The sequence below is a fragment of the Hipposideros armiger genome, unplaced genomic scaffold (genome assembly GCF_001890085.2).
Source record: "Hipposideros armiger isolate ML-2016 unplaced genomic scaffold, ASM189008v1 scaffold_504, whole genome shotgun sequence".
In the NCBI taxonomy this organism is placed as follows: Eukaryota; Metazoa; Chordata; class Mammalia; order Chiroptera; family Hipposideridae; genus Hipposideros; species Hipposideros armiger.
This window is the reverse complement of record NW_017731854.1, coordinates 274800-287411: the sequence shown is the minus strand read 5'-3', so window position 1 is coordinate 287411 and position 12612 is coordinate 274800. Positions and strand designations below refer to the sequence as shown.

At 43.3% G+C, this 12612-nt stretch overlaps 1 long non-coding RNA gene across 11 annotated transcripts in view; it reads right to left on the bottom strand.

Annotated features, from left to right (window-relative positions):
• Window positions 1-10548, bottom strand: part of LOC109396128 (uncharacterized) — a 75772-nt gene extending 65224 nt beyond the window's left edge. For 10 of the 11 annotated variants that reach the window (XR_002126788.1, XR_002126785.1, XR_002126787.1 and 7 more), the window contains exons 1-2: window positions 10417-10548; window positions 8102-8238 (exon numbers count right to left, since the gene is read on the bottom strand). This is a non-coding gene — a long non-coding RNA (uncharacterized LOC109396128). The remainder of the gene's footprint in view (window positions 1-8101; window positions 8239-10416) is intronic. The other variant, XR_002126789.1, reaches the window with a different exon arrangement.
• Window positions 10549-12612: the final 2064 nt, after the last annotated feature.

Genomic DNA, 12612 nt, shown 5'->3' with positions numbered 1-12612 from the left:
CTTGGGCCAGTGAAGCAACGTCCTCCACAACTAGATTGAAGAACAAAACGACAGCAACTTGTCTGTTCCCCTTCCCCCAATTCCCCAGCACTGTTTCCATCCCCCCAATTCCCCAATAAAAAAATAAAAATAAAAAAATCTTTAAAAAAAAGATACATCAGGATGCACAGAGAAATGAGGTCCAATAGCTGTTTTAAAAGTTGTAAAACTTTTTTCAAACTTGCACAATTAAAAAAATAATTATTATATAATGTGAATTATAGAGATTTAGGGGGAAGCTTGACTTTGAAACCCCTAAAAGTCCTGTCATATTAAAGATATTTTTGTTGTAAAAGAAAAACTTTAGCGAATCAAAAGAGCATCTTAAAGACAACACAGAAATGGTTAAAGTGGTATCCCATAGACACTTGAGTATTATTGAAAAATACTTAAACTTTTCAGATGAATGCAATAAACTGAAAAGGATTAATATTTTAAAAGGAAGAGTATAAAATTACAGGTTTAGGCACTGTTTATATAACTATATAAAGGAAAAGGAAGAGAGGGAGGGGGTGGAAACACGATACACGTATTTTTCCAAAAAACGAAAACAAAACACCGAGGTTAATACAAAGTTAAAGAGTCAGAACTAAAACAATGACACAAAGCCTACGGATGATTTTTTTTTTTTTTAATGGGGCGAATACTCATGTGTTCGTCAAAAAGTCTTCACGGAGCAAACGACCGAGAGGAAATTCCCAGCGGGTGCCTAAAAGCGGACGGAACGGAAGAAGCTCGCGGAAGCGGAAAGCCGGTGTGGAAAGGGCGACGCACCTCCTCCCGCCCCGCCCACTCCGGGCGACTGAAACAGGATCGGCTGCTGGGATCGCTGCGGGCTGGCCCGCAGCCCACGTGACCTTCCCACAGCGCACCGCGAGCCAGCCCGCTGCACCTGCAATGGCGCCCTTCCTGCGGGCTGCGGCGCTGAGCGGGGCGCTCTGACAGCTAACGGCTGTCTGTGTGGCCCGAGTCCGACGCGCGGGGTGTCGGGGGCGCGGCTCAGCCGCGGAGCCAACAGCACACGCGCCGGGTCTCTATCAGACTACAAGACGTTTTCAAGAGTCACTACCTATGAAGGCTTTAGCCTAAGAAATTACACTCATGAACTCTGGTGCGATTGAAGAGGAAAACGGTGTGTTTGTAAACACACACACACACACACACACACACACACACACACACACACACACACACACACACACACACACACACACCGCAGTTCCGCAGGGATGGCTGTGACCACACAGTCAACTGAACTAGATCTACGAGCAAATATGAATGGATATGTGTCCATGGTAACACACTCTGGCATACACATATTTGTAAATGAAATAAATCAATTAGTCGATCAGGATTCACACCAATCTTTAACCCTTAAGTGACATGTAGGAAGCTGTAAGGTGGATATTGGCCGGGCTTCCTTGTATCTTTACTGAGAATAAATAAGAATCCTCCCCGCCCCGCCCCCCGCGCAGCAATAATGCATTATGTTTCGCTTTTGAAATAAATAGTTTTAAAATCCTGCTCAAATGAACACAGGCACTTCTTGCTCCTGGATCCCAACTTTTTTTTTTTTTTTGGAACTTTTTAACTTGTCATTGGCCTACGTTTTTGTTGATGCTAGATGGCGCTGTGAGCTCAGCGGTCCCTGATTCCCCAAAACAGTGTTGTCCTAACTTCTGAAATTTAAGAAGGTGAATTTAAGGAATGAAAGTAACCTGTGTTTGGAGCTGAATTCCTCCTTTTAGGAGGAGCGTTCATGGGCAGAGTGGAGCAAGAGAAAGTTGTACCCTGAAAATGCTAAATTTTTCTGTGGCCATTCTCCTGACCCTTCATCTGTCTCTCGTTTTCCCTACCCCGGACTCTTCCCTTTGCCCATGCAGAGCCTGACTCTAAACCCCGGTATGTTTTTACTTGAAATTTACGAGATTCTAAAATTCTCTTTTACAGTTACACCAGCTGTGTTCCTAGGAAACGGACCCTGATGAAACATGAAAACCTATAAAATCCAAACACATTAACATGGAATAAAATCCTACAAAAATTTAGCCCAGTCACCTATTTCCCGTTTTCTTCGGGTGTACTGAAATTTCGACTTTTCATGTGATATCTCAAGTCTTTTGACTTCTGTGCATCCCCTGCTCCCTACCTGAATGCAAATCCTTCTTTTGTCTTCCCTATCTGTAATTCCCATGGCTTTCTGCTGCTTGTTCTTTCTGTATTCAATCCTAAATTGCTTTCTCCAGGACACCTTCAATGACCATTTAAATTCAGGTTGCATGGCAGACAGCTTGTGGGTTGCAACAGAATAACAGACATTCCTTTCCACTGCACATCTAGTCTGATTTCCACTCCTGATTCAAATCGCCACTTGACTGACATCTCAAAAAGAAACTATCTTTGTTGCCCATTTGTCCAATGCTCACATGGAGCAAAGTACATAATATCTTAGCTTTCAAAAATAAATGGGTTGGGGGTAACCGGTTAGCTCAGTTGGTTAGAGCGTGGTGCTGATAACACCAGGGTTGTGGGTTCAATCCCCGCATAGGCCACTGTGAGCTGTGCCCTCCCTGAAGGAGTCAGCTATGCCATTGTGGCATGAAAGCAATGTGTAGCCAGTGACCATGGCTGTTCCCCAATAAAAAATAAATAAATAGATAAATAAATAAAATAAATAAAACTCAATTGTCTTCATACATACCAATAATGAATAACGATATAGAAGTTAAAATATATATTTTACAGTAGCCTGTAAAATATATATTTTACAATAGCCTGTAAAATATGATGTGCTTTGGGATAAACTGCAAAGGGTCATAACAGAAATTCTGGAGGTGATGAGCAATGATCTGTGTCTTAATCATGGTCGTTGCATTACTGGATGCATCTGTTGAAATACATTGAACTGTCTATCGGAAAAGGATGGATTTCACCTTAATAAACCCAACTTAAACATAAATGGGTTATCACATCAATTTCCTTATTTTTGGTCTTTCCTTCTTTGACTTAGTAGTGCCCACGCCCCATGATAAAAAGGTGAACATCCCTTTTTCATAGTAGAAATTTTCAACTTACACCTTCTGCATAAAGTCGTAAGAGTGCTGCCTACATGATCAGACTTATCTCTTGCCCCAGTGAGCCCTCAGTGTTATGAACAGGCCATTCTTCTTGCCTTGTTACCCTTGAATGTTTTTACCTCTGGGTAGTAATTCCATTATTTCTGCAGCCTTTAAATCTGGTGCTCATTATGTGCTTGGTGTGTCTCCCCAAAATCCATATGTTGAAGCCCTAACACCCGTACATCTCAGGATGTGAATACATTTGGAGATAGAGCCTTTAAAGGGGTGATTAAGTTAAAAGAAGGCCATTAGGGTGGGTCCTAATCCAATCTGACTGGTGTCCTTATAGGAAGAGAAACTTTGAACATGCAGAGACATCAGGGGTGATAATACAGAGAAGAAAGGCCACATGAGGACACAGTGACAAGGTGGTCATCAGAAAGGCAAAGAAAGGGCTTAGAAGTAACCAAACCTGCCAACACCTTGATCTTGGACTTCTACTCTCCAGAACTGTGAGAAAATAAATTTGTTTTTTTTAAAGTAAACCAATCTGTGGTATTTTGTTATGGCAACCCTAGCAACTGACCTCCTGACCACTTAAGTCATTCTTAGCTAATTGTCCCTTGGATTAATAAAATACACTGATTACATTCCTGCAACTGTCTTTCACATCCCTGTGGCAATCTTGTGGTTACCAATTTGTGCTTTCTAACCCCCTCACCTTCTCCCTCATCCCCACCTAAAGCTGAAGCTGAATAATACTGAATGTCAACTATAATTTAATAGAATATCTATTAACATATTCTATTCCTTTTCACTGCACATCTAGTCTGATTTACATATTGTGGAGTACAGAATAAGGAAGAGAGTCAATGGAATTGTAACAGCTATATACGATGTCAGAGGGATAGTAGATTGGGGGAGGGAGGTTATCATTTTGTGAGGGGCGTAAATGTCTAACTATTACATTGTTTGGTACACCTGAAACTAATAAAAAAAATACACTGAGCTTAGGACCTGCTTCTCTCTTCCCCATTATAATATAACTTTTTAATTGTACATCTTGCTCAGTGGTTCTGCTCTGATTTAATATTCATTTTAAAAGAGCCAGTGGTTAGCAAATAGATGGGAATAATATAAAAAGTCATTACAGGGATGTCACAGGTTTGTGAGAGAAAACCAAAGAATAGACAACTGTGATGGGCTGTGATTTGATCTTTGGACCCCTAAACACATCACAGTGTTAGTCCTACGGGAGGCTCAATAGAGGGTAGCAAAACCAGAAAAAATGGTGACAAGGACAAATATTCAACCCATAAGTAAATAAAACATCTAAAATACTAAGCCCCACTTTTCTTCTTTGAAAATTAGACGGTTTTAATTTGTCTAGGAGCTCCAGACTAATTCTTATAGACTGGCAGCCTCAGGGACTGTCCCTGCATGGATTTTAGGGAAGGACTTTGGTCCTGCTCAGATAATATGCCCATCTCTGGAACAATCACTGTGGCCTGGCACTTTGTATGTGTTGAACGAATAGTCCACGTGACATCTCTCCTTGTGTCCCTCATTTCTTGCTGGAGCTAATTATAAGCCTCTTTACTCACTCTGCTTCATTTTCATGTCTTAAAAGTGACAAGATAACAAGACAGGGACTGACCCCGGGAGTATCCCTTGAGACTGGGATGGAAAGTTAGACAGTTCCATCAAGACAGTCCTAGGTGGTAGTGTACTTCCTCACCTTGCCTGCATCCTCCCTGCCTGTCAGCCCCCACTAGGATTAGGGATTAAGCAGACCAGGGGTTCAGAAAGGCAGAGCTAGCTGCATAAAACACATTCCCCAAGCCTCTGACACTCCTGAAAAGAGGGCACAGATTAGTTGGGGCAGACACACTGATTAGTTTTTCAACTATTATGGATTATTGCAAACATACAGAAAGTATACAAAACCTAAATGTACGGCTTGGTAAATCAATATAACACATATATAACAATCATCCAGGTCAAGAAACAGAACCCCAGAAACCCCCATGTTCTCCTTCCCAATCACAGCCCCACTCCTTCCTCTGAAAGTCAACCACTACCCTGACTTCATGGTAATCTCTGTTCTTTATTCCTTTACCACTTAAGTATGCATCTTTTTAAAAAAGATTTTATTGGGGAATTGGGGGAGCGGAACAGCGTTGGGAAATTGGGGAAGGGGAACAGACAAATTGCTGTCCTTTTGTTCTTCAGTCTAGTTGTGGAGGACATTGCTTCACTGGCCCATGTTGGTATTATCATTGCTCTCTTCCCAGGTGAGGCAGATCAGTCGCCAGCCTCTGGATGGCCGCTCACGCCAGCTGCCAGCCACTCACAGTAGCTTATGGCAGCCCACTGCAACGTCACTGCAGCCTACGCCGCCACCGGCAACTCACGGCTGCCTAGCTCCAGGTTGAGCTGTTGTTCACCATCTTAGCTGTAGAGGACGCAGCGTCACTGGCCCTCATGTGGGATCCGAACTGGGGCCCCGCCGCTCAGAGCTGGCGTCCCAAGCCAACTCTCAACCAACCCACCACTCAGCTGGACCTAAGTATGCATCTTTAAACACTAGAGTTAATTTGCCTGTTTTTGAACTTTGATTAAAAATTTGAGGGCCGGCCGAGTGGCGCGATGGTTAAGAACTGGCTTGGGATGCCAGAGGGCCCCGGTTCGGATCCCACATATGAGGGCCAGTGACACTGCCCTCCACAGCTAAGATGCTGAACAACAGCTTAGCCTGGAGCTGGGCTGCCCGTGAGTTGCCGGCGACTGCATAGGCTGCAGCCCCTGTGGCAGTGGGTTGCCATGGGCTACCGTGTGTAGCCAGCAGCCAGCGTGAGCGGCCAGCAGCCGCAGTGAGCGACCGTCCAGAAGCCGGCGACTGATCTGCCTCACCCTGGAAGAGTGCAATGATGGTGCCAACTTGGGCCAGTGAAGCAACATCCTCCACAACTAGCCTGAAGAACAAAAGGACAGCAACTTGTCTGTTCCCCTTCCCCCAATTCCCCAGAACTGTTCCCATCCCCCCAATTCCCCAATAAAAATCTTTAAAAAAAATTTGAGTGAAATATGATAATGCTGGAGTGCTATTCATATTATTTTGGAGAGCCTAAATTAATTTATTCATGTATAAGAAGATATATAGGGAAATATTATCTTTTAAAAATTAAATTTAAAAAGTTTGTATTGTGGTAAATTACACACAATATAAACTTGACCATCATGGGCGTTTTTTAGTATACAGTATATTAATATGAAGTACAGCCACACTTTTGTGCAATCAACCTCTAGAATCCTTTTCATCTTGTGAAAATGAAACTCTGTGCCCATTAAACAAAAAACTGATTTCTCCTGCCCCCCTCCATTGTCATTAAGCTTTCCTCTATGTTTTTATTCAAGGCGTTTTATAATTTTAGATCCATTTTGAGTTGTTTTTGTACATGGTTTGAGGACCAAACTTTATACATTATACTTGACATGTGGATATCCAGTTTTTTCCACACCATTTGTTAAAAAGATTGTCTTTCTTCCATTGAATGATCTTGGCACCCTGTCATAAATCACCTGACCATGTACACAAGGGTTTATTCCTGAGCTTTTTATTCTATTCCATTGAGCCACATGTCGGTCTGTATGCTGGTACCACACTGTTTTATTTGCTGTAGCTTTGTAATTAGTTTTGAAACGAGAAAGTATGTGACTTTCATCTTTATCCCTTTTCAGGATGGCTTTGACAAGATGGCCTTTTGAGATTCCATATGAATTTTATATGCGATGTTGTCTTTGATCCTGACAGACCATCTCCTTGGCCAAACTTTAGCCAAGTTTCTTTGAGCCTTCTTCTCAGCTAGGTCTCCATCTTGGGCCATGAAAAACTACAGACTCACTAATAATTCTGTCTTTCTACTTATACATGAAAAGATTTAAACAAACACAATCATCATTTCTAACAACTCAATCCCAAGGATGACTCACAGCTGCTGTTTTTTCTCACCAATGCCTGATGACAGGTCCCCTTTTCTTGGAGCATTTCCTAAAACGGGATTACACTTTTGAATCCTTCTTCTGTCCCTTTCAGATGTATATGTATCTCTTTCAACTCAGGGGTGTCTTTCTCAAGGACCCAAAATGAAATTAAGGATAGCGCTAGGGTGGCCGGTTAGCTCAGGTGGTTAGAGTGCAGGCTCATAACACCAAGGTTGTTGGTTCAACCCCCACATGGGCCACTGAGTTGCACCCTCCACAAGTAGATTGAAACAACTACTTGACTTGGAGCTGATGGGTCCTGGAAAAACACACTGTTCCCCCAGTAAAATTTAAAATAATAAAAAACAAAAAGGATAGTGCCTCTGTCTCCTAATCTCTGTGGGAAGATAGAATGTTAGCTTTAATAATTATCAGGTAGCAGACAAGGTGGCCCTAATTAATTTACACTGATGAGCCTTTGTCATTTTTTCACTCCCTTGAGCCCCCTCTCACTTCCATGCCTTTTCTCCCATCCTCTCTTTAAAATGCCCAATCACCTCTGTACAAATAGAGGTTGAGTCCATTTCACACTGGACCCTTTTTCCTATTGCAATAATATATTACTGATTAAAATTCTGTCCTTACCACTTCAAGTGCCGCCCAGCTTTCCGTACCTCTGACAATACCACCAAATTGTATATTTTGGAGGACAGTGAGGGGATACTTGGATCTCATGCTTTACACTTGTAAGATATGGGCATTTCAGTAAACGCCATACAACAGGTTCTTTGATTTTGGAGGCTGCCACTCGCACTTCAGGCCACAGCTTGAGGCCACCCCCCTCACAGAGATTATTATGAGAGTTAGATCGTCACTAGGCCAAAGGTGACATGCCAAGGCAATTTTGCAGTGTGGTGTTCAAAGTATGTGATGCTGGAGGACAGGAGAATGAAATCAAGAGCCTTAGAGTGAGGGAGGCAGACAAAATACTTAAAATTCCAGATTTGTCTGCTACTTACATGCTGTTGGCAGTGGGTTTTCATGTCGAGGAATAAGACATGTGGAGTCTGGCTTCCTGGGATGATTTTCCAGGCTTGCCATTTTCTGAATGGCTTTGGGCAAATTTTGTAACTTGGCTGAGCCTCAGATTTCTGATCTGTAAAACAGTAACAAGAGCCCTGATATGATATTTTGAAATGTAGACGTGATAACCCATTTGGCTATTCACACTATGGCTAAAGTATACCAGTATCTGTATTGTGGGGCATGGTTCTGGGAATTTCCCATGCATATTCTCACTGTGGGGTTGTGGAGTGTTGGAACTGGGTCACAGCATAGATTCTGTCTCCTAAAGTAACCCCACAAACCACACGTTGGCTGTCAGTTTCCCATGTGGGTGCCCATCTGTCCAGACCACTGTCCTGACTCTACATCCAGAATCAAGCTTTAGTCAAAGTGGACATGGGTAATGAAGGGGCATTACTGTTCTCCTCGGCTTTTTTCTTTCTGCACTGAGGCTTCCCCATGTAAGAGACATCTCTGCTCAGAAAATAACAATAAAAATGTTAAGCATAAGTGCATACTAGTTACATATTTAAGTCCCACATTTTTTTTATGAGGTGGTCATTATTATTGTCATTGAGTAGCTAACAAAATCAGGTGTTTAGTAAATGACTAGCAGTCTTCAATCTAATAAGCAGTAGAAACAGGAAAGCATTATAGTCAATTTACCAGGTTTCTGTGAGCAGCTTTTCATCACTGCCCACATTTTAGGAACATGTAGAGCTGGAAAGAGCACGTGGGGAGTGGCCCTGCTTTCCTTACCATCTGCCTGTGGTAGCCCAGAACCCGGCCCAAAGGCAGAAGAGGGGAGTGTGACAGACACGGTACCTTGGTTCACTGAAGGTCTAGTGCATCAAACAGTCCCCCAAGTCCAGTGCTAAGAAGACAGGGTGATCATGATAGCACGTGTGCACACAGGGTTCTATGTGCATCATTACTGCACAGAGGCAAGGGTCACAGAACTAAGAGAAGTGCAGAAGAAACAGGCAAAGACACAAGGAAAAGTCACTTGAACTTGGCCCTCAACCCTTTCATCTTCCTGACTGCAAAAATTTGGACCTTTGCCATCTTCCAAAAGCCCAAGGCCGAAGGGCTACCCATTAGAGATGAAGGAAACAATGTGTGCATGTAGGCTGAACCACTCATAGGGACCCTAACCTGCCTTTTCGATGATTTCTTGTCATGTGTGGCTGATAAACTTGCAGCATTATGAAATAATACAAGTCAATTTTTCTATTTATAAGAGCAAAACAAAATTATCTTCAAGAGAAAGAGATACCAGTAAGGCTCATCACCTCTATTTGTTTTAACAACAAAAAACCCTCCAGTTTCCTTTAAATTTGTGAATCATCTTGCTACATAAATGCCACATTGTATGTTCTTCACAGGAAGTAAAATAGTGGTGAATGGTCTAGTAGAGTGAAGATGATGGGTAATTTTTGGACTGAGATCTGACCTTTAGATTCTGTGTATACAGTATTGACCCCCAGAGCCCCTGACTGCAGACATACACTTTGGAGTGAAAATATCTATAAAGCAACAATGCTTTTGCTCTGTTGGTTGTTCACTTCTCATAAACCTAGGACAAATGGTCCCTCCAGAATAGTTTTTAGACAATTAAACAAAGGATTCCATTAGTTAAATAGCAGACATATGCTATTGAGTCTCAGAGATGCACCCTGTACAGATGCTTCTTTGAATTGTTTCTATCCTGATCTTGCTTTTGTGTTTCTTGGTTTCACATGAGGAAATCCCTTTTCAACACAGAATCAGGAACCCCATCTTCTCTCTCCAGGACACTCAGCAGCCTATTCACAAACGAACTGTTAGGGAGGTGTCAAAGTTCAGCCCGAAATAATGGACACCAATGAATTGGTAAATACTAGAAAGGTGGATAAATACAATTTCTGGAAAACACTCAAACAGGAAAACTGCAACATCTGCCTTTCATTTAAAAAGAAAAATCCCATTCAGTCTGGTAAAGATGCTTGAAAAGCTTACAATAATTGAAAAGATTGTTTGAAAAATGATTATGAATGCATTTATAAAAACAGGAATGAAACACATGCACAATGCAAGTCTATGAATCTGGTTATAGATGATATTTATGTGATTTAAAATAATGAGAATTTATACACAGATGTTAAAGATATTTGCATGCCACAACAGAAAGCTAGAACAAATATTACAAGGCCAGGCCTGAAGCGGTAGCGTACATCAAGCAGTACGACTTCTGCACAAACGCGTTCTTTATACAAACTCTCCAACTGACCCCAGAAGAAGAGCAGAGCAGCTGACCTCGTCTGTGCAGCAGACCCCGCAGGGAGGCCCTCAGCGGGGCCTGGGGCTCAGCGGCGCCAGGGAGGCCCCGGCCCTGGTGGGCGAAGTCCGAGGAACAGATTGAGCTCAGACAGATCGTCCGCGCTTGCGCAGGAGGCCCCCAGCGACTCCGTTGCCAGGATCCCACCAGCGCTGGCTTTTGCTGGTGCGATGAATGGAAAGTCTTGGAGGTTCCAGAGAGCGCGGAAAGAAAGAGGAGGCATGCCATCGAATAAGATCCACTGGGAATGTACTAAAAAATAAAAGCAGGGAATGGTGTTGGGGGTATTGCCTAAGATCTAGGAGGATTTTAGAGATATGAATGTCATCTTCTATAGCACCCTTGCTGGGAAAAAGAAATTCAACTTCAAGAAAGGGAAGGGTGGGGAGAGTTAGAGATATACGGAACGAGAATCATGACCTTAGGGAACTATCCCCCTCATTATTGTTAGGCGTGGTGATAGAAGAATATCCTTATTTTGTGAAAATGCAAGCAGAAATGTGTGTCTTACTTATTCTAAAATTGTCTAGTCACACGTGTATATAGGTAAAACAATATGTTGATAATTTTGAATCTGGGTTGTTTGATATGGGTGTTAATTTTACAATTCCTTTTGATTTCAAAAAAAAAATTCCACTTTCATTGTAAACGTTAAATTTTTAAATTCAAGAAAAACGTTATCTGCCAAATTATATATTAAATGTTGAATGTGCTACAATATAGTATCTTGCATGAACTATTTGATTCCATTAAACGTTTTCCAACTTTCTTGAACATAAACCATTTTGAAATCGGTTCCTTCTCTGCTCAGCTGCGGACCAATTTAACCCTCAGCTTTCTGTTAAGGCTGCGCTTGGCCTCCCGACTTTGGACGCCAGGTGGCGATGTGAGCCAGCCGCTCTGAATTTTAGGATCACTGTATCCATCCAGTTTACACCTGCAAAATGAGGGGACAGGAGCTTGCACTCGGATGGGTGTGGGGCTGGGGTGTAAGGGATAGACAGAGGGAGGCGAGCAGGAGCACTCAGGGTCCCTGACGGTCCGCGAGCCGAGAGCCCCCTCTATTCCCTCCTCCTTGCTCCTCCCACGCCCATAACCCCTCCCGGTAAGGCCCAGGGATCTTCCTGGTGGACACAGACCGTCCTCATTTATTCTGGCGTCTTCCTCACAGGCAGACCTCACGGGCAGGGGTAACGTTTCAAGGACTAAGACCCGGACATTCAGAATCCCTCAACACGAAGCGCATCACTCTGCGGGCCGCCCCTGCCTCACGTCCTGACTTCTGTCTCACCTGCCCGGTCCCACCACGGTCCGCCCTTCCTGCGCCTGACATCCTCGCGCCTGTTACTGTCCCCAGCGTTCCTGCTAATGCATCGGCCTCTTCTCGCGCCCTTACCTGTGGTCAGGACACACTTTCCCCTCTCCCCTCCCGCGTCCCCAGTTTGCCTCGCTCACTGCTCCTCACACCTGAGCACATTCTCAGACGTCTCCTCCAAGAGGCCGTCCCGGGGCGTCCGTCCCAGGTCTGACTCCTGTCGTCTGGCTTCCCAGGCGCAACTCTCCACCCATGCTTGAGTTTTCTAAGTTTTCTGCAACCCTGCTGTACTGGAACCTCAGAGGATATGGAAACTTCGTGCCTGTTAATCCTCTGTGAGCTCCCTCCAGTGCAGTGGGCACGGGGTGATGGAAAAGACTCCTTTTCTTGAAGTTCAAAACCAAATAATGCTATTCCAATCTCTGGCACGCCTCACCTCTCCTCCTGTTACCTTCCCTGTAATCCCCCAATTTCTGCAAATAAGAACGGGATTTGAAGCTGTTCCCTCAGGAGGTCAGCACTAGGGGAGGAGGGCTCTGCCTCTGGCTGAGCCAGCTCCTTCACAAACCACAAGTAAATACAGTTTTCTTCTCACCTCCTTCATATTATTAAATTGAACAAAAGAATGAATATATATCTCATTGTTTTCACCTATTATCTTCCCTACTTCCCAATAAATCCCAACTTTCATTTAATCAGAAGAGGATTTTAACTTGAAGATTAAGAGAGGCCCACCCCCCCAAAAGAACTTTAAGTTTTCTTTCCTATAGAAATATTAAGTATAGAAATGTTAAGTCTCCTCCCTAGTTTCTTAGTTCCTTAGTTCTTGGCTT